We start from the raw sequence: 22,131 nt of genomic DNA, 5'->3' as shown, positions 1-22,131 counted from the left end.
AAAAAAGTATTAAACTGATGAATCGTTTAAGTATTTTATGGTCAAAAAAATCATTTTTCCCTCAATTCTACTATGTAATTCTTTTAGGAAGTTCAAACCAAAAACTACATAAAAGGGAACACATAGAGCTCAACAGACTCTAAGCAATATTGTGTTTTATATGGTAACGAAATTGAAAACCATATATTGAGTTGGAAATGACCTTAGAATTTATTCAATCCAACAGCCAAGTTCAGTCCACACGCCACACGATTTACCTCTTTGTCCAGCTCTAACATGCTTGAATTTGAATGGCTTTACAAGGGACACAGTCTTTTCCCCACAGGTTCAACACTCCCTACTCTCTCACACCCAGTCAAGTCATACATTTCCATTATAAGCCTGATCTTCAAAGGACATGAATGTGTCACACTCCCATGATTTAATCTAACCCCTTCAATTCAAAACCAAAGGAATGCTCAAAAAGTTAACCGGGTACATCCAAGTTCCTCAAGTGTGTTGGTGGCCATGCTGGGTCTGCACAGATGCCCCAGCTCTGGATTCTGTCCTATCTTTGGGACCTTTGCATCATCCACGCCATGTAAAGTTTTACAGTGAGCGTGAACCAGCATTTGAATATTGACAGTAGCTAGTCTCTACAGAAAAAAAGTATTCTATTCACACACTGGCATTATCCTCCCAAAAGAGGAGCGTTTCAGAGAGCTTAAAACTCCCTTTAGAACATGTGTTCAAACTCTACTGCCTAAATGGAAGATCACGATCTATGCGTGGCCATATACAAAGATGTTACAAAAAGTCAACAGATCTCTATAAACTTGGAATAAATAAGCAATGCAAAGTCCTGTAGCATCATAGCACAAACTGCATTGTTGTCACTTTTAAAGAAAGTCAGTGGTCCAACATAAACTAAAAAGTGAGAGTAATTAATTTGATAACTTATAATAAAATGTATAATTTTATAAAAATGAATTGATACCACAAAGGCAAGAAAATTGTACCAATGTCAACAGTCACACAGAAATTAAAATATTTAGATAATATTCTCCAAAGAAAATGGGCTCAAGTCCATGAAATGTACAAGATGAGTAGAATTTGGAATACATAAGACTTTGCAACAGAATAATGCTTGCATTCTTTTTTTTTTTTTTTCAGAATTCGCCGCTATTGACACATTGTACAGTTATGTTAACTCATCTTATTTAAACTTGATTCAAGAGTAGAAGTCCTACATTCTAATTAAAGTAATTATGCCTTACCTCAATCGAGCAGACCTAGTGCAACCAGGGGGTCTCTGCAGGTTAGAGGCCTCTGACAAGCTGAACCCAGGGCTCTTCATCCAGGTGCCTAACAGTCAAAGCTCATTTCCTGGTCATTAATAAAAAAAAAAATAGAAGTGATCAATTTAAACAGAGAGCTGTATTAGATAATGTATTAGTTGGCTACTGAATTTATGCTTTAGTTAATGCTTTTCAGAGTTACTTTATCAGTTATTTTTTATTGTAAGCACCTGAATTTCTTCTTTCTTTTTAGAAATAAAGAATATATATATATATATATATATATATATATATATATATATATATATATATATATATATATATACTTTTTTTTTTTTTAAAGCACAGCATTTTATTTCAAGGACAACTGTATACACAAATACATATATACTTTTCTCTCATCAGTTTAATACATGTTTCTGAGATGTTTCTTTTCTCATTAATTGACCTGGAATGAGAACTTTGATGAACCTAGTAAGATAATCCAAGAATAATGTTTATTACAAGTGTATGTTTACATTTGTACTTTACTTTAGTTAGCCTAAAGGCACACTTACTTTGTGCTATGCACTATTAAACACAATAAAAGATAAAGAAGAAAACACTAAATGGACACAAAGTTACCTATTGTCTTTGGGGAGAAAGAGCTCACCAAAGGAAGAAATGTGTAGTAGAAAGGGCGGGTCTAAGCTGAAAGCCTGGCACTTCTGTCAAACACTTCTATGACCTTTCTATAACTCTTGAAATATAAATTTCTATAACTCTTGAAATACAAATTTCTTCACTTTAAAAGTACAAGAACTATTATGAGAATTAGAGAAATTGCATATAATGTGATTAGCACATTACCCAACATGTACTAAGCACTCAATAATCGATTGGTATTGTTACACAGTATTTTAGGACATTGACAGACTTTCCCTATTATTTTATATCTTCTATGCCAAGATTGGTTATTTATATTTATGGGCTATGATATTAAGTAATAATGCAGCATTGCAGAAGCTTGTAACCAGATTAAATATATATATATATATATATATATATATATATATATATATATATATAAATAAATAAATATATTTGCCCCCTTGTAGGTTGGTTTACTTCTTTCTCTTTGCTTTCCTAATTTTTTTCTCCCTATTTCCAAATCTCACATCTCCCTTAAGCTTTATACAATAGAAACTAATACGTCATAAAGGACTCAACCACCAAAATAGAGAGTAAAAAAATATTTCTGAATGTGTGCCTTAAATTCTTTCCGCTTTCAGGGAAAAAGTTGTTTAAGTTAGAACCTCTATGTTTATTCAATTTGGAAGTCCTATCCAACTCTTCTTTCTTTTCTCATACAATTTCAGAACTCCTTGATAAGAGTAACCTAACTTGATTAATGCAGGAATTATACGCTTTCTGGACTCACTTATTATCAAGTAAAGTCCTTGGTTCAAGATTTGTGAAAGTACATCATTAGTACAGACAATGTACATACACACCCACACATATAGCTCAGAACATTTTAAAATATTTCATTTGTAGGGAATACAAAGAATGTGAAATAGGAAGGAATAAAGTTCACTACTCACTTCTCATCTTTTGTTTACCAGTGCCTCAAGATTCTATTTATGGGCAAGGTTATGCAAGAAATCAATTACTGTCTTATTATAAATGTAGGTTTCTCCTCTCCCTTGACACTGAAAATGAAGGATCCATAACAAAAATGGTATAGGCATTCTCACAAGGATTTTTAAGTGTTCAAGCTACAAATCACAGGAAATCTAAGTTACATGGGACTTGGCTCCTAACCTTTCTCTTGGTATTTAACTGAATAAAAATGGCATGCAGCTATCAGCACCCCTGCGTTTGATTAAAAATCAAACTCTAGATCAGGTTAGAGAGCTGAGAACTCATACGGCATCATGTCTAACATAATGCCTTTAACTAATCGTCAATTTTTCTAACCCCATGTTCAAGACTTTATTTACTAAATGAAATGAATTCTAGTTTCAAGTATGAAGATACATTATTCAATATGTGATTTCCTCAGGTTCTTAGGGAAACTTGCTTGAATTAGTTGCTTGTGGATCTTTCAATTATTACCTAAAATCTGAATACCGGAACTAGATGGAAGCTTCGAAATTATCAAATACTCACACAAACACCTACCATCGTCTCCTACACGATGTTTTGTTTGATCACAGATGTCACTCAGACCTTATATCCAATGCTTAGGCATAAAATCTCAGAAATAAAAAGCCCCATTTGTCTATGAAAAAATTTTCTCTAGTCAGTCTTTTAAATGGCATGCACTTGTATCAAAGATAAAATGGTACAACTCTGAAAATTGCCTTTAGTTCTGATTATAGCTTGATGTAAACATATTAAAACACTAGTTTTGGATTTTCTTAAACAAACTACACAAAATAAAAAAAAACGAAAAACAAGCAAAAGAACAACCCAACAAATACTAATTTTCAATTTAGCAAGGTTTCTATGGGATTAATGTAATACTAACAAACATTCTTTTATATAGTTATAATTTAACAAAATTATGGAGAATTACTTTCCCTGAAACAGTTTTCTTCAAGGCACTGAATTGATCAAAAATTAATAAAAATTCCCTGTTGTCAATCACATAAATTTCATTTCAGTTTGACATCCACTGAAAGCCTACCATGAACTAAGCATATTAACTCCCAATACTTACATTTGGCTTTGGGGTTCTTTAATATCGTGATCCACCTCTGAGATTCTTGCTTTCACACTTTGGTTCGTGGTGCCCCCAGGATCTATCACTGTGCTAATATTTACAGTATGCTCAATAAATCCTTTCAATGTCACAGATATTCTCACTGCCTGATGGAAGAAAACACTGAATGTTTCCTCCATGTGTTTTCCCTAGCCGGTCTCCCTTTCCAAGGAAGAGCCTTATTCTGCTCTCTTTTATCTAGTTTTTACTCATTCTCCAAAATTCACTTATATTGTGAAATCTTCTCCAGCCTAGGCATTTAATTTATCTCTATTTTTTTCAAGACTATGCTACACTGAACTCTAATCTCCTGAAGAAGAGTAGAAAAATCATATCCATACTTCTTATACATCCCCACAGCTCCTAGCTCAATACTGGGCACACAGTCACTGGCACATAGAGTTAGGAAAAGATACAAGTCTCCTTTTCATGAATCAGATCAGGATTTAGCAAACTAGGGTTTATGGGCCAAATTCAGCCTGCTGTCTGTTTTTGATAAGTAAAATGTTATTGTTTATCAATGTGTTTATGTATTGTCTATGGTTGCTTTACTGCTATAACAGAAGAGATGAGTAGTTGCAACAGAGACTGTCTGGCCATAAGCCTATAATATTTACTATCTGGTCCACTGTTAATCAGTATATTAGATCAGTGCTTCCCCAGAGTGGGCCCCAGACAAGATTGGGCCCATTCAGAGCCTTAAGCACTGTGATTAGACAATATTCCATAATCTAGTTGTTCTTCAAGTGAGGTCCCTGGATTGGCAGTATCAGCATCACCGGGAAGGCGTTAGAAATGCAAAATCTCAGGCCCCATCCCAGACTACAGATCAGAAGTGCTATAGATGGGAGCCAGAAATGTGTGTTTTTTACCAGCCCTCCAAGAGACCCTAACGCATATGAAAATTTGAGAACTACCAGATTACAGCACAGGGACTTGGCCTGGGTGTGGAAGATGCAGTTTCTTCAACTGCCACTAGTGTATACAGAGATTTTAAGTGATTAAAAGATATCACTTATGTTTCACCAGCCCTGAAATGTAACACCTTGGGTGTAGTCTGAAAGAACACTAAGAAGCAGGATTACCTTGATATGGGAATTGCTACACTTTCAGTAAATGCTATTACATACAGCCTCCAGCTGTATCCCCAAAAGAAAGACAATATACCAAATACCAAAGTGTAAAATCTATCAAGAAATAGATTGAAATATCAGAGCACTATAGCAGATAAGCTACAGTTTGTACAGGACTGCCTGTCAAGACAACCTCTGCACAGTGGCGCTCAGCAGGAACCAGGAGAAGTGGACTGCCACTCAGCCTGCGACTCTGCTAATCAAGGATCTGTTCCAACATGCATCTCCACAGCTCTAAGTCTCACTGTGGCCAAATCGCACTTTCCATGATAGTGTGCAGGTAGACATAAGGAATAATCACCACCAAGCCCTGTGGAAGGTAGTAACTAGCTAGCATTCCCCCTAGGGAAAAAAATATGTAATCAGATTGTTTCATATATACAATTTTCACAAAATTACATATAGTTAATCTTGATAATAATCCCTCTCGCTCCATATTGTTTCTCTCTAAAACACAGACTAGCACCTGCAGTTTATGGCTATATTATAAAAGGATTATACTATACAAAAAAAATAAATAAATAAATAATGGCAAGGTATTGATAAGAGACAAGCATGATAAAGTTATTTCTTCTGGAAAGACCTTAATCTCCATGTATTATATTTAATGCTGAAAGCTTGGCAGCTATATGAGGAAAACAATAGTAAAATGATTTAACCTATTGAAGAGTCTCTAAGTAAAGCTTAAAAGAAACATGGGTCAATAAATAAGAATAAACCACTAACTGACAGCCTCTAGAAAGTTCACATTATTTCCTAGTCATAAAACAACATTATGTTCCCACCCATCATTTTAACCATTATTTCCCTTTTGACAATGGCACATTGACTCCATATTCCTAAAATCTATATAAACATTTTATTCAATATCCATTGAAAAGTGCTTTTATTTTGACATATATTTTAAATAAAAATTTAAATCACAGATAAATGTTTATATAATTTGGTAAAATTATGCATTACACAGCCCAAATTCAAAGAGGAAGACTATGAAGTTATCCCTTTATATAGGAACTACCACCGATTTAAAGATAAAAACTATGCTGCACTCAGAAATCATTCACAGTGGGGAGATATAACAGCTATCTAGAAGGACAGTAGGTCACAAAGAACATGAAACAAGGAGGCAGCAGAGGTGTAGTAAGTTACAGAAAGTAATTAGAAGTCAGGCTATAAAATTTTAAGGAGTAGAAAATCAGACTAAATGTTAGAAACCTTTCATAGCAAGTCCATTAGCCTCTAGAATCAACCTCCGGCTGGAGCTTCTTCAATTGAGTCATTTAAAATTAGACAAGAGCCCAATTTTGCCAAAATACCATAAGGAATTATTCAAGAGAATGACTATGGAGATGTACTAAATGAATGATTTTTTTTTTTCTTTTACTCATGTTTTGCATATCTAACTGCCATGATTTCACACACATCAAAAAAAAAGTGAGAAAATGGAAATGCTGTGGAGATTACCCATACTACTAATATTGCCACACACACACACACACACACACACACACATATATATATCCCTCCCCCCCAAAAAAAAACAAAGAGAAGATGGAAGGGATAAAACAAATAATTAAGGGGTAAAAAGTACTCCTGAATCGTCCACTCAAAATATTAAATTCAAGCAAAAGATATGTTAAAAGATAGCATGTTCATTCATCAAATTTGCATAGTTAATACCAGATTTAATTACCAGCAATTCCCCAGTTCAATGCATAGCACGGAGTTGGTAATCAGTAAATATTAAATGAATGACAAGTGAACACCTCCCCTCTGGAGACCCTCTCTTCTAGGATTTAAGTCCTTGACAGGTAGGTAGCCTTATTGCAGGTAGTCTTATTGCAGTCATTAATTACTGAGACCCAAACCCAAGCCAGACTGCCTGGGCTCAAAGCCTGGCTTTGCTACTTAGTAGTTGTGTGTCCTTGAGCAAGTTACTTAATGTCACTATGCCTCAGTTGTCTCATCTGGAAAATGAGGACAGATTATAATAGTAGTAGCCGCCTCCTAGGGTTATTCGAAATACTAATGACTTAATAGCAGTAAAGCAGAGAACCTATAAATAATAGTCATTCAGTGATCATTATTATTAACAGCTATTAGTGTTTACAGTGGTCAACAAGGTAGGGAATTTTAGGAAATCAGTTTAAAAAATGTTGAAAAGGACAGTTAGAGTGACAAGCCATAGATTCTTACTACATGTCCTACTTACCAATACACTATGAAAGATCAGTCAGTTCCTTCATCAGATTGATTATGGAAACAGCAGTTATTCTCACCCAAGTTAAAAGAAGCCTGAAAACTCCTTCTCAGACCACTTGTGAGTTCACGGACCGTGAATTAGCCTTAGCCTTTGGGGTTTGTGCTCTATGTGAAGTTCTTGATCCCAGCAAGGCAGCCCCAAAAGTTACTAGTAAAACTCGAGACTACTTTGTTTTTTGGGATTTCACACTTACAATGCCACCGTCCCTGCCAGCTGTTCATAAACATAAACTCAAATCTGTGGCTTCAGGAATAAATGCTGGTTGGTTAATTAACTAAAAAAAGATTACAGATATAAATTATAAGTCAATTTTTCTGCATTTCAATTCTAGTTAAACCATTAGCTCTATGACCATGGGCAAGTTACTCAAACTTTAGGCTTATTTCTTCATTTGTAAAATGGAAAAATTATATTAATTATATCATCTCCTAGTGTTACATTAAGGATTAAAAATCTGGTAATTCATGAAAAATGCTTTCAAGTGTCCTAGAGAGAGACTGTGTGGGTTCAAATCCTAGCCCTAATATTTATTGTTGTACTTACTTAGCCTCATTGTGCCTTATAAGTGCATAGAAAGAGGTTAGCTACTTCTATTTTAATAGCTTTTTTTGGGATATAATTTATATAACACTTTCATTGTATATAATTCAATGATTTTTAGTAAATTTATACAATAATGTAAACGGCACCATAATCAAGTTTTAGAACATTTATCTATCCTAAAAAGATTCCTCACACACATTTGTAGTCAATCCCTCCTCCCAATCCCAGCCACAGGCCACCGCTCACTGGCTTTTTTTCTCTACAGATTGGATGTGTGATATTGTAACCACACAATACATGTACTTTGTTTCTGATGTATTTTACATCATCCTGTAATGATGAAAAATCTAAAGATTACTTCCTTGCCAGGCTGGTCTTTAAGATTATGTTTGATTTGAGGACAGTCTTAACTGTTAAATAAATAGGAGCAGTTGGGGCCTCATCTGTTCCCTTGTCAAATAAGATTATGGTTACACTAGTGAGAATAAACTGAACACATTTCCAGACTATCAATATGTTTCATGATGTAGATCGTTTTTTCCATTCCTTCCAACTATCACTGCCATTTCAAATCTGTGACTCACTATTCCCTTTAAAGACCTGTCACAAGTAATTATTCCCATGATGTTCTCTGTGGCTCCTTTGGACAATTAATATTCCCATTAAATATCTGAATAATATTAATGGAAGCCAATAGTATGAGCAGAGGAGAATAGCAGGGACTCTAGGACCTGAAGAAACACTAAGAGTAGATATCACCTGTGCTGAGTGCAAAGAGAGAAAACAGTCATTAATGGGATTCACAGGAACTTCAACTTTTGAAGAGAAAGATCCATGAGGGAGGCATGTAAAAGAAGTGAGAGTGATATCAAAAAATGAAAAAAGCAAAAGCAGTGAAAAAGCGTTTCACGGTGAAAAGCAGTGAGGGGTCTCAACAATGTGCAAAACTTTAGGTAACACAGAGGTCAAGTAACATCACAACTTGGAGCATGTCCACTGGCTCCAAGGGAGGAGTATGCTTGAGACCATTTGAGGCAGGCAATGCAAGTGAATGAAGCATCTGGACATAAAGCAACAGAACTGCAAGGATTGTGATAAAGTGGGGTGCAACAGCTGTCAACTCAGGCGGAATGTTGCCATGTGGTATAATAAGCCCAGAATGTCAGTTCTTCTTAAAGAAGCCCAAAATAAATTTGGAGACTGTCTCAATTTTTAAATGTTTTTCACAAATATTTCTTTTAAACCACACTGTATATAAAATCAATTATACAAGTGACATTTATTCTAGACACATTAGGCTGGCTCAACATTCAAAAACTAACTAATGCAATCCATCACATGAACAGACTAGAGAAGAAACATCACATAATCGTATGAAAAGATGCAAAAAAAAGTATTTGTTAAAATCTAACATATATCCATTGTAAACCTCTTAGCAAACTAGGAATAGAGAAGAACGTTGTCAACTTGCTAAACATGTGTAAAATCCTATAGCTAACATCATACTTAATGGTGAGAAACTAGGTAGTTTCCTGCTGTGATCAGGAACAAGGCAAAGAAGTCCCCTTTCACCGCTCCTTTTCAATATTGCACTAGAAGTCCTAGATAACGCAATAAGACAGGAAAAGGAAATAGTATGTATATAGATTGAGAAGGAAGAAATAAAACTCTTTTTTCCACAGATGACAAGATTATCTACATAGATAATCGGAAAACAAATCAACAAAACATTACTGGAACTAATAAGCAATTACAGCAAGGTTGACATATAAGGTAAATATATAAAGTCAATCAGTTTCCTGTATATGAGCAATGAACTGAAATTTCAAATTATAATCACAATACCATTCATATTAGCACCGTCCAAAAATTAAACACTTAGGTGTAAATCTAACAAAATATGTGCAAGATCTATATTAGGAAAACTACAATACTATGATGAAGAAAATAAATAAAAAAAAAAAAAACTAAATAGAGAGAGTTTCCATTTTCACAGACAGGAAGATTTAATACTGTAAAGATGTCAGCGCCCCCCCACCCCTAACTTGATTTATTAGATTCAGTGCAATCCCCATCAAAATCCCAGCAATTGATTTTGTGGATATTGACAAACTAATTCTGAAGTTCATAGGGAGAGGCAAAAGATACAAAATAGATAACATAATATTAAAGAAGAACAACATTGGAGGACTGATGTTACCGTACTTTAAGACTTATAATAAAACTGCAGTCATCAAGACAGTGTGGTATTGGTGAAAGAACAAATAGATCAATGAAACAGAATAGAGAGCCCAGAAATAAATTCACACAAATATAGTTAACTGACCTTGACAAAAGAATAGAGGCAATTCAACTGAGAAACAATAGTCTGTTAAGCAAATGGTGTTAAAACAACTAGATATTCATATACAAAAATAAACCCCAAAATAATCTAGATATAGAAATCAAAATCTTCACAAACATTAACTCAATATGGATCAGAGATTTAAATGTAAAATGTAAAATTATAAAACTCCTAGTTTAACATAGGAGAAAATGTAGATGACTTTGGGTTTGGCAATGACTTTTTAGCTACAATATTAAAGGCATGATCTATAAAAGAAAAATTGACAAGTTAGACTTTACTAAAATGAAAAACCTTCTACTCTGCAAAGTTACTGTCAAGAGACTAAAAGACAGCCACAAACCAAGGGGAAAATATTTGCAGGAGGGCATTTATCCAAAACATACAAAGAACCCTTAAAACTCAATAATAAGAGAATGAGTGGCCCAATTTAAAAATGTGCAAAATATCTCAACAGACACTTCACCTTAGAAGACATACAGGTGGAAGTAAGCATATGAAAAGATGTGCAATATCACACATTATTAGGGAATTTCCAATTAAAACAACAGTGAGATATCAGTCCACCTATTAGGATGGCTAAAATCCAAAACACTGACAACATTAATGAATATGTGGAGCAGCCGGACCTCTTATTCATTGCTGCTGGGGATACAAAATGGTATGGTTACTCGGGAAGACACTTAGGCACTTTCTTGCAGAACTGAATATACTCTTACCACTTGATCTAACAATTTGGTATTTACTCAAATGAGTTTAAAAGCTATGTCCACACAAAACCTGCCTACCGATGTTCATAAAGCTTTATTCATAATTTTCAAAATTTGGATGCAACCAAGATGTCCTTCAATAGGTAAATATAGGCATAACTCATTTTATTGTGTTCCATTTCATTGCACTTCATAGATATTATGCTTTTTTACAAATGAAAGTTTTGTGGCAACCATGTGCTGAGCAAGCCTATCAGTGCCATTTTTCCAGCAGTATTTGCTCACTTCATGTCTTGCAATATTTCAAACTTTTTCATTATTATAATTGTTACCAAGATCTGTGATCAGTGACCTTTGATGTTAATATTGTAATTGCTTAGGGGTGCCATGAACTGTGCCCATATAAGATGGCAAACTTAATTAATATCTATTGTATGTGTTCTGACAGCTCCACTGATTGGCTGTTATCCCATTTTTCTCCCCAACCTCAGGTCTCCCTATTCCCAGAGAAACAACAATATTAAAATTAGGTCAATTAATGTTACAATGGCCTCTAAATGTTCAAGTAAAAGAGAGTCACAAGTTTCTCATTTTAAATGGATAGCTAGAAATGATTAAGTTTAGTGAGGAAGGCATATTGACAGCCAAGATAGACCAAAAGCTAAGCTCTCGCCCTAAACAGATAGCCAAGTTGTGAATGCAGAGTAAAATTTCTTGAAGGAAATTAAAAGTGGTACTCCAGTGAACACACAAATGATAAGAAAGTGAAAGAGACTTACTGCTGATATGCAGAAAGTTTTACTGTTCTCAAAAGAACATCAAAACTGCCAAAGCATTGCCTGAAGACAAAGCCTAATCCAGAGTAAGGCTCTAATTCTCTTAAATTCTAAGGCCAAGAGAGGTAACAAAGCCACAAAAGAAAACACGGAAGCTAGAAAAGGTTGGTTCATGAGGTTTGAAGAAAGAAATCATCTCCATAATACAAAAGTGCAAGGTGAAGCAGCAAGTTCTCATGTAGAAGCTTCAGCAAGTTATCCAGGAGATCTAGCTAAGATAATTAATGAAGGGGGCTACACTAAACAGATTTTCAATGAAGAGGAAACAGGTTTATTATATTGGAAGAAGATGCCATCTAGGGCTTCCATAGCTAGAGAGAAGTCAATGCTTAGCTTCAAAGCTTCAAAGGACAGGCTGACTCGCTCATTAGGGGCTAATGCAGCTGGTGGCTTTAAGATGAAGCCAACGCTCAGTTACCATTCTGAAAATCTTAGAGCCCTTAATATCATGCTGCAGGTACTCTGCCTCCGCTCTATAAATGGAGCAATAAAGCCAAGATGACAGTGTTGGGATGGTTTTTCCTGCAGGCCCCCACTAAGAGCTCAATCTCCCTCCTCCTCCCTCCTTATCAGAGCTGTCTCCCGCAGGCACCATCGTTAGAGGCCTCCCTCTCAAAATAAAGTTGAGGGATCACAGCTGCTAGGGACGGATCTCCCTGGCACCCCGGGCCAGATTTCCCCCCCAACCCGGAGGCCTAAACATATGAAACAAAGCATCTGACCCCAGTCAGTGCTCAGTTCTTTGGGAGCAATCCCACTGGGTGCTCTAGTGTAATAAAGCTGTGTTCTCCCTGCCCTCTGGGAGCCGCTTGAGTTTCTCGGTCCTCACCACTTTTCCTCAACAACAGCACATCAGTTTACATGGTTTATTGAATATTTTAAACCCACTGTTGAGACCAACTGCTCAAAAAACAAAACAAAAAAATCCCTTTCAAAATATTACTGCTTGTTGACTCTGTACCTCATTATCCAACAGCTCTGCTGGAGATGTACAAGGAGATTAATATTATTTTCATGCCCGGTAATACAACATCCATTCTGCATCCCACGTATCAAGGAGTAATTTCAACTTAAATTTAAGCACCCACCTTGTAAGGGGCATCAAAAAACCAGGCATCAAGATAAATAATACGTAAACACATCATTTTAAAACACCAATGCAAAAGTACCCATGGTGGACAAAATATCAAACTTTTAAATAAAGACAAGATGCCTTTTGTTTGTTTTTTACCCTGTGTTACTGTGCACCCTGACAGACGACAGGTCCTGGACTGGGCAGGATTAGCAGTTGAAATGGTGTGCCCGGATATGGGGCAGCATGGGGCTTTAGAGACAGTCATGTTTTCTGATTGCAGAATTTTTATTCACTTTTCCACTTGGTTCAAAACATGGGAGGATAGTTTAATAAGTGTATACAGGGGCACACCTTGTTCCTTCTACCACAGTTTCCTATATGGTTTGGCACAACCCTGACTGAGACTTGGAAAGCTCCCCTTGGGTGTAGCAATTAGAAAGTCTTTGATGACTTACTGGGAGTAGTTTCAATGTGATGGTGAAGGGAGAGGCCAGATTACAGTTGATCAAAGAGAGAATGGGTTGAATGCAAAGGGCCAGAAAGGGAAATGCCTGAGGACAAGAGGGTAGATAATCCAAGAGGCAATAAAACTGATAAACTGTTCTTTTATTCAAAGGGATCACCTCAAATTTATTTGCAGAGAGGTAAAAATACAGTTAAAAAAAAATGAAAAGAAGAAAAGACTCCTGCTTTAGAGAAAACCATCTACATGGAGGTATTACTTTGGCTACCTATGCCTGAAGCTCTGTGAAAACCAACAAAAATCACCATGATTTCAATCAGGTTACTTCTGAAATGTTTCTGACCACATATATGTTAATATACTTTTCTCTTAAACATACCATATCCCAGGAATCACCTCTACAAAGACTTGTTTCCTTGAAACCTGGATGATTGTTACTAAAAAGAAAATCTAGTTTGCAATAGTATTTAGATTTCATTTGAAATATGTAGTAAATCTCCAATTTTAATATTTTAGATGCACAGATATTTCATAGGAGAAAGTCCAAACTAGTTTATAAATGTAATCTCAGGTACAGAATGATCCCTGAAACTTAATTATGTCTTTACCCTTAAAACTTTCTAGTATGCATATGCAAATACAAACATATTTATAATGATCCACAGAAAACTGTATCAATGTCAACGAAAGTGAGGGAGTACTAAGTAAATTAAAGTGAAAGATTCCTAATTAAAACAGAATTAAACACTTCAAGGAGAAAAACATATTTTTAATTGTTTTGTAGTAGTAATCTCAAAAGACTTCAAGTCTGATGAATTAGGTTATAGTTATGCCAAACTAAAACCATCCCTTCTAATGCATGTTTTTACCAACGGTTAAATGAGGAAAAGTAAGGAAGACACTTTACATTATGAGTAGTGGAGCTGGAAGAGTATTTACAAGGGGAATGTCTAAAAAAGATAAAATTAACACAATATGTGTTCCTTAGAAGAAAAAAAAAAAGAAACACGTTACCAGTTAGTAAATGACTTTCTCTTCAAAGATTAGAGAGTAGTACATTTCATTGTATGCTAAAACTACCTCCATGAATCAACTGTGGGTTTGTGAAAAGTCAGATTTCTGGTCAGAATCTGAATGGGGAGGGATGGGTGGCGGGGGAGAGGACAGAGTCTGCATTTTTAACAAACTTTCCCAAGTGATTCTCAAGGGTACCAAGCTTTAAGAAGCACTGAAAATGATAAACATAAACTCTATCATTCATAACTATTCATACGTGATGGGTTTCATAGCAGAAATTTATTGCAAAATAGGTCTACCATTCTAACAAAAACACATAAATGTTGTGGAAATTACTTATAACAAAGTTAGTACGTGAGTTCCATGAAGATGACCAATAAAATATTGTCATAGGTATTTGTTGAATGTTTTCAATAAATGCAAATATAAATCTATTTTAAAAAATCCCCTATCTATAGAGAGCTTGCAATATATACATTAAACTGACTTTTATCAATCCCTTTCTAATACTTCAGAACTCAAATATATTCTAATTTCTCATTTGCCTATTCCTAAAATAGCAATATTCTGCTAAAAAAGTAAAATATAGTTAAGTATGAATATGGCATTACTATATCAGTATGTCAATATTTAATAACTGAAGTATTCAAAAGGGCTTACAGAGTTTTTAGAGATTTTCTCTGAATTATGCGATTGCTTGTAATAGTCTATTTCAAAATACAAAAGCACATAAGGTGTATCAGCATACGGCATGTCTTTAGAAATACAGTCATCTATGACCACACTGTGAGAAATACAACTTTGTCCTGCAGCTATGAGAAAGGTGAATTTCCCAAAAGTTAATTCTTAATTAATAGCTCTTAATTGAAACTTAACATCTACCTTCCTTTATTTGAGCAAAACTTTCACAATGTAGTTTAATATGTGATATGTCAGACTCCCTTAAAATCAGTATTAGTGTCACAAGTTACATAAGACACTTTCAGGGGAAGAAAAAGGGCCTGAGGAAATAAATTAACATAGGGAAATAGTCATCCCCAAAAAGGATTTCCATTGTTCTAAGGGAGTTTCTTCTAGTATTCAAAAAATGTATAATCAAACATATATATATTTCCTAAAGACCTCATCAATTGATTGCATCTTAAAGCAATGAGTATGCATATCAGATAGTTGCCAACCCTTTCAATTTTGTAAGACTGACTCTGATGAAAACATTTTTTCAACTGTTCATTTATCATAAATCATGAAAACCTGCAGTATAGTATAAAATATATGTCTACCTAAGTGTTTCTCCTCCCTTTAATATTTTCTGATTTGTTCGGTCGCAGAAACTTTGGGCTTTATTTTAAAAAACTAAATAATACAGTTAACATCTACAACAGCGACCATTTATTAAATGCCAAGTAGGAGTCAGGTGTTAGGAACTTGAAACTAATCAAAAGTAATCCGCAAATATTCCATATTATAATCCCATGAAGTATTTATTATCATCCAAACTTTACAGATTAGGGAAGAGGTTCAGAAGGTAAATTAACTTAACCAAGGTCACTCAATTATTAGGAAGGAAAACTTCAAACATGAGGTTTCTCCAACCTTTCTCTGTCCTTTTAAGATAAAATAATAAGGCAATGAGTAAGTCTCTCTCTCTATCACTTTCTCTCTCTGGTCTTTTCTCTCCAGGTGACTCTCTTTTCCTGGCTATCATATGGATTTTTATTTATTTATTTTTTCCCCATCCTCTCCACAAAAAAAAAAAAAAAAAAAAAAGTGGACTGAAGAAAAAAAGTGTTCCTATTTAGGAAGACTTTTTGGCAAGCCATGGAGTTTACACAGAACACATGTATAAATCAATAGGTAAAAAGAAGATATCTATTAGCCAGCGAAACCAGTTAACTTTGACTATAGAGTGTCATCTTCAGTCAGATGACTGCAGGCCAAGAATCCTTCTACTTAGTTTACTGAATTAATATCTGTTGCTCTTTGATTTTGAAAGCTAGTTAATTGCATGCTTCTTAAAAGCCAAAAATAATAATTTTAACTAAACTTAGTTGTGTTTTATTTACATGTGCTACCTGATTTTACTAACAAAACTTGTTAGAATATGACTACACTGTTAAGAAAAGACCTTTGTCAATAAATAAAAATTTATATTCCCATTTTATCTTATTGATCACTCTTTAAATAAAAAAATAAAAAAACAACAAAAAAAAAACAACAACAATGTAGGAGATTTACAGTCTAAAAGAATCTTTAAAAAATTAGGGATCCCTGGGAAGTAGGGGAGTGAAAAGCTGCAGTGGATATTAGCAACGCATTGGGCCCTCAGGAAATGCTAAGGACTCCTCCATCCAAACCATACCACCATGCCCCCAAAGAGAAAGAATACAAATGTCAGTTAAGGACCATGGCTTTCCTGAGATGATGGAGGATTCAGAGATTTTGCCTTTTTGGAGGATGTGATTGGAATGAGGTTTGGAGCAGATATTGTTACAGGTAAAAAATGGGAGAGAAAACAGGATAACAAAAGAAAGGAGAAAAGTGTAAGAGTGCAATCCACCAATAGGCCTCTAGTTCTCCTACTATTTTGCTAAGGTCATGGCCTTGCCTATTCTTTCAGGCCACTTTTCAGGGTTGTTTATGAAACTGGAATTCTGAGAAGTGAGATGATATCACAGGAAAGCATCAGGTAGTTCTGAGATGCATCTGGTCTTTTTCTGATCAAAGAACAGTCTTGCTTGCTGATTGCTGTAAAAGCCATGGGTCCTGTAAGCTTCGGTTTCTTCAACGGTGGTGTTCCCATTGCTTCTGGAGGGCCAGCTAGCACTCTACATGATTCTGTGGTATTTTAAGATTGGAGAATCAGCAAGACTGCTTTGGCTTTTGCTTTAAGCATGATTAACCCCAGGAGCCTGGGTCTTCTGCCAGCATCCATGGAACTATGGTGGCTCATTGGTTAGCTTCTATTGTCATTCCAGCGGGATTTCTGCTACTTCTAGCTCTCCTCTACACTGTCAAACTTGTTTTATCGAGACACAAAGTTTATTCTATTAAGGAGAGAGGAATGCCAGCAAGTAGCCACATCTTCCTTTTAGGTCAGTTTTCACTCAAAATTATAGAATGAGGAGGGTCTTTGTCCACTCTTGCTTCATTGCCTCACAACTGTCACCTCACTAGAAATAAATGTTGAGATTTTGAGGGAGAGGGGCTGTTCATTAACCTGATTTTAAATACTCTCTCTCTCATATGTGTGTTTGAAGAAGGAAAACAGTAGAATAATGCTAAACGTAGAAATACCCAATGTCATATCCCAAATGCTTTGGTTCCCAAAAAAAAAAAAAAAAAAGTGTATATTATTAAGCATTTCTTAAAAATCCTTTGACAGATAATTCTACATATCACTTCTTATTAACTATACTAACTATGCTTTATTACCACTCAGATCTAAAGTTACAGCCGGTTTCACCTAAATATTATTGAAGTCATAATTATTAGCATAGTGTGTTAATATGGGGCACACATTCTATTATTATAAAAACTACCAAGATAGTGAAAGAAAACTTTACTCAAAAACAATACGTACAAACCCATCTCTCTCTCTCTCTCTCTCCTCTCTCTCTCTCTCTCTCTCTCTCTCTCTCTCTCTCTCTCTCTCTCTCTCTCTCTCTCTCTCTCTCTCTCTCTCTCTCTCTGTCTCCTTTCTCTTTGGCTCTCTCTTTTTCTCAGTCTGGTTAAATATTTAATAATCATTTAAATTCAACAACAGTCTGCTTAAGTTGAAAATATTGAAATTAGTCATGTAAAAAATCGTTTTAAAGTCAAGCACTGGAAACACATATTTTGTGCACTTCATTTCATTTTATAGTCTCTAAGAACTATTACAAAATTTAATAAACTTGATTCTGGAATTTGAAGCCAAATACTTACACTCAAAAGGCAAGAATTTATTAAGCAAAAGACACCCAAAGTAGTGCTAAAATATATTCCCCAGTGATGTTTTCAATGGGTTGTAAAAACTGCTATTTTATTAATCTAGGCACAATTATAGAACAACAGCTGTCCCACCTGTATTCCCAACACCTACTTTTGTAATGATGATGATTTTTTCTTTTATGATATTGCTGATAAACAAACATGGTAGTTCCAAAATTTTAGTTTCAGCATTTTAATTGAAAATTTTTTTATTTTGCCTCAAGCTTTAAAATATATGGTGTTCCATAAATTTAAATTAACAATGTCCTAGATTATAATGAAACACTTTCTCATCTATATCCTTATTTATGTCTTTATCTTTATTTATGTCCATATCTTTATATGTTTATATATCCATATATATACATACTATATCTATTTATATCTACTTATATCTATATATATAGCTATTATATATAACATATACGACTCATTTATCTTGGATTATTTATCATACACAAAATAAATTAGTTCAAACATTTGTTGCTAGGAAATATTTCATTAATAGTCATGTCAGTAACTTCCTTTAAAAAATTTACAAATAGATTGAAATCCATTTTTAAAGAAAGATAATAAACAAATACCATTCCTTTAAAAAAAGTAACCATAAATTACATTTCATATGTTACTTTAATAAAAGTTTATGTCAAAACGGATCCTCTGGAATCTTTTGTTTAAAGTAAAATGAAAACCGCGCTTTCATACAGCAAATTACTTCTGGATATTTTTAATAAGATTACTGTCAAATGCAGATGGATTTCTTGACAAAGAATGTACTAGTGCACCACTCCATTGTCTAAATGTAACATTGCTTCAAATATATCAAATTCAGAAGAATATTTTTCTTTTCTCTCACTTCATATGTCAAGATAGCTGCATGATAATATTAGAAGTAATACCTGAGTTATATCTTGATGTGAAGGTTTTATTAGTCACTTTACCTCCTTGGTTGCTAAGTCCTTCACTTAGAAAATATAGAAAATGTAAGAACTCGTGAATATGTAACACATAAGCATTGAAGTTATATACCTTTTTTTGATATCAAGAAAATCAATCACTTTTAAAATAACAATGGTAATAAATTTGTAGCTTAAAGAAAAAATAAAAACTGCATAAAACTATTTGCAAACTATATATATATATATATATATATATATATATATATATATATATATATATATATACAGTTTTATAACATAAAAGTATAAAGAGATTGGGGAGTTTCAAGAGAAAGTTGCTACATATCATATCCTATTAATATTATTTAGTGTCACTGGTATGAGAAATAGCACAAATGGTAATTCCTAAAATAACCTGGATATTTTAATATGTATGTTTTAATATTTTATAGAGCTTTTTAAATGAATTGCATTATGTCATATTAAATGGAACATAACTGAAAATAAACAACCATTTTTAACAACTCAAGTCATCTTATATGGGATATTACACAGTAATACTGTCAGAGACTTCTTACTTGTACAGGGTTATTTTTCTATAAACAGAATGGTTTCAAGAACAACTAGAAGAATGGAAATTTAACAAAGGAAGGAAGAAAGGATGGAAGGAGGAAAGGAAGGAAGGAAGGAAGGAAGGAAGGAAGGAAGGAAGGAAGGAAGGAAGGAAGGAAGGAAGGAAGGAAGGAAAAGAAAGGGGAGGGGAGGGAAGGGGAAAGGAGGGGAGGAGACTTCATTAAAAAAAGTACTTTCCCTCCTATCACTTCCTCCAGTTTTCATTGGATCTTACTACTATACTCTACTGACTTGTTTTAATAGTATAGTCTAAATCAATAGCTCTCATTTTCTTCTACCCATATTTGTGCTGGCTGCAGATTTCTGCATTTGAAGGAGAACTGGTATTCCACGGGCTCTGGTAAAAGAGAGACCTGGATTTAGACAGGGGATCTAATCTGAATTTTGAAATTCACCATTCTGGGAACCTTAGTTAAGTTGCTTAACCTCTCTGGACATCAGTTTCTTTATTTTGTTAAGCAGGGATTATAAATCAGTCTTCCAGAGTAGAAATTGGAATTGGAAATGCAGTGGAAGCCAGGTCCTTTTATTTATTTATTTATTTTTTAATTTTTTGGAAGATGGCTTCTCATCCTAGTTCTGATATTAAGTACTCTGTTAGCATCATTTAACTATTTTCATTCGCAGGTTTTGTATCAATTAAATAATGAGGGTAGGGACTCTTTGGCACTAACTTTCAGTTAGCAAATAACCTCAGAGAAATTAATGGTAGAATGGTCTTGAAACAGGATGAAGGATAAAAATTATTAAAATTTTAATGATATAAATTACTAAAACTAATGAGCTATAAACATTTCAATAATATCTGATCACAAATCCAGACAGGCAATGGAAAAGATAACAAAAAGGAAAAAAAAAAGATTCTTCATTGCAAAATTTTTCATTGGCATAGCGTATATGGTTAAAGAAGTACTCTTGTAAAGATTATTGTTAAAAAAACAGAATTGTATGTATATCAAGGAACCCTGAAGAAAGTTTTCTCTAAATTTCTAAAGAAATGATTTAAAGCATCATTTCTTATTACATATTTAGTACTCCATGAAGAAGAGTGAGCGTTTGGCACCTGTTTGGCACCACTTGGATGAGACAGTTACTAATGATACATAAACTATAGATCCTTAAGTAATTACTACACTCAGTATATAATTTAGAATTGTGGGGTGGGGGGGAAGTCTCAAGCACCTTTCATCACAGGTCTCCGAAAAGGATACATTTGGCCTACTAAACAAAAAGATTAATTGGTTGATCTTTTCTCAGACTTCTTCTAATTTAGATAGGTTTTCTTATAAATGGAAGGTATTTTTAAATTTGTACATTGTTAAAAGTGTGCAAAAATACTGGCATGTCATTTCTCCCTCCTTCTATCTTGCAGTCCACAGCATTATTTTCACACTTCAGCAGACGAACCGAAAGTCTCTGGTGCATCAAAACCAATATCAACCTTCCTGAATTAATTACTTACTTCAATTTCAGCTTTATAATGAGTCTCTCTGGGAATTGGCGTAATTAAAAAAAAAAAAATTGAGTCACCAGCAAGATGGGGGAAGACGCTGCTCTAAGCCCTGTTCTCTTTACTCTGTTTTTACCATTAAACTCTTACGATTAGCATTCAGGAAGTAAAATCTCACTTCGAAGAATGAGCTCTGCTTTAAATTCTAGATTTTGAGACCATTGAGGAATAAAAGTGATTTTCAACCCCCATATTACAAAATCAAACACACCATGGGGTTCTGTGTTTCTATACAAAACAAGACCTTTGGGGGGAAAAAATTCAAGAATCTCACACCCATTTTATTTGTGTCTTAGAGAATATTAATTGTCTCAAATATATATACAGAGGATGCCAACAAAATGTATTCACATTTTAATGCAGGAAAACTATATTAAAATTGTAATACTCAATATATATAATGATAACAAAGGATGAATACCAGTCACTTTTTACTTCTGCAATTATAAGAGGTGCTCAAAGTGGTTCCCATCAGCGTTCAGACATTTCTGATTATGGAGAACTACTGCTTGAGCAACGTTGACCAAAGTGTCCACTTGCATATATCTTTTTGGCACCCCCAGTATATAAAATCTACTAGCATTCCAACTTCTTCAATAATTCAGAGATGGCATTTTCTGAAGCTAGGTTTTGAATAACATTTTTATTCTGCGCCCTGATAATGTATTATGAATACACTGATTCTCAAACCTACCTGCACATCAGAATCATCA

The 22,131-nt window shown here is 34.4% G+C and overlaps 1 protein-coding gene across 2 annotated transcripts in view; it reads right to left on the bottom strand.

Moving 5' to 3' along the window:
• NAALADL2 (N-acetylated alpha-linked acidic dipeptidase like 2) overlaps positions 1–22,131 on the bottom strand; it is a 1,226,521-nt gene that overhangs the window by 993,003 nt on the left and 211,387 nt on the right. For both annotated transcript variants that reach the window (XM_074328105.2, XM_074328114.2), the window contains one exon: positions 1,257–1,365. The gene's annotated coding sequence lies outside the window, so the exon portion shown is untranslated. The remainder of the gene's footprint in view (positions 1–1,256; positions 1,366–22,131) is intronic.

The sequence above is a fragment of the Rhinolophus sinicus genome, chromosome 17, assembly GCF_057876585.1.
Source record: "Rhinolophus sinicus isolate RSI-liver-muscle chromosome 17, RSI-T2T, whole genome shotgun sequence".
Taxonomy (NCBI): domain Eukaryota; kingdom Metazoa; phylum Chordata; class Mammalia; order Chiroptera; family Rhinolophidae; genus Rhinolophus; species Rhinolophus sinicus.
This window is presented reverse-complemented; position numbering and strand designations above follow the sequence as displayed.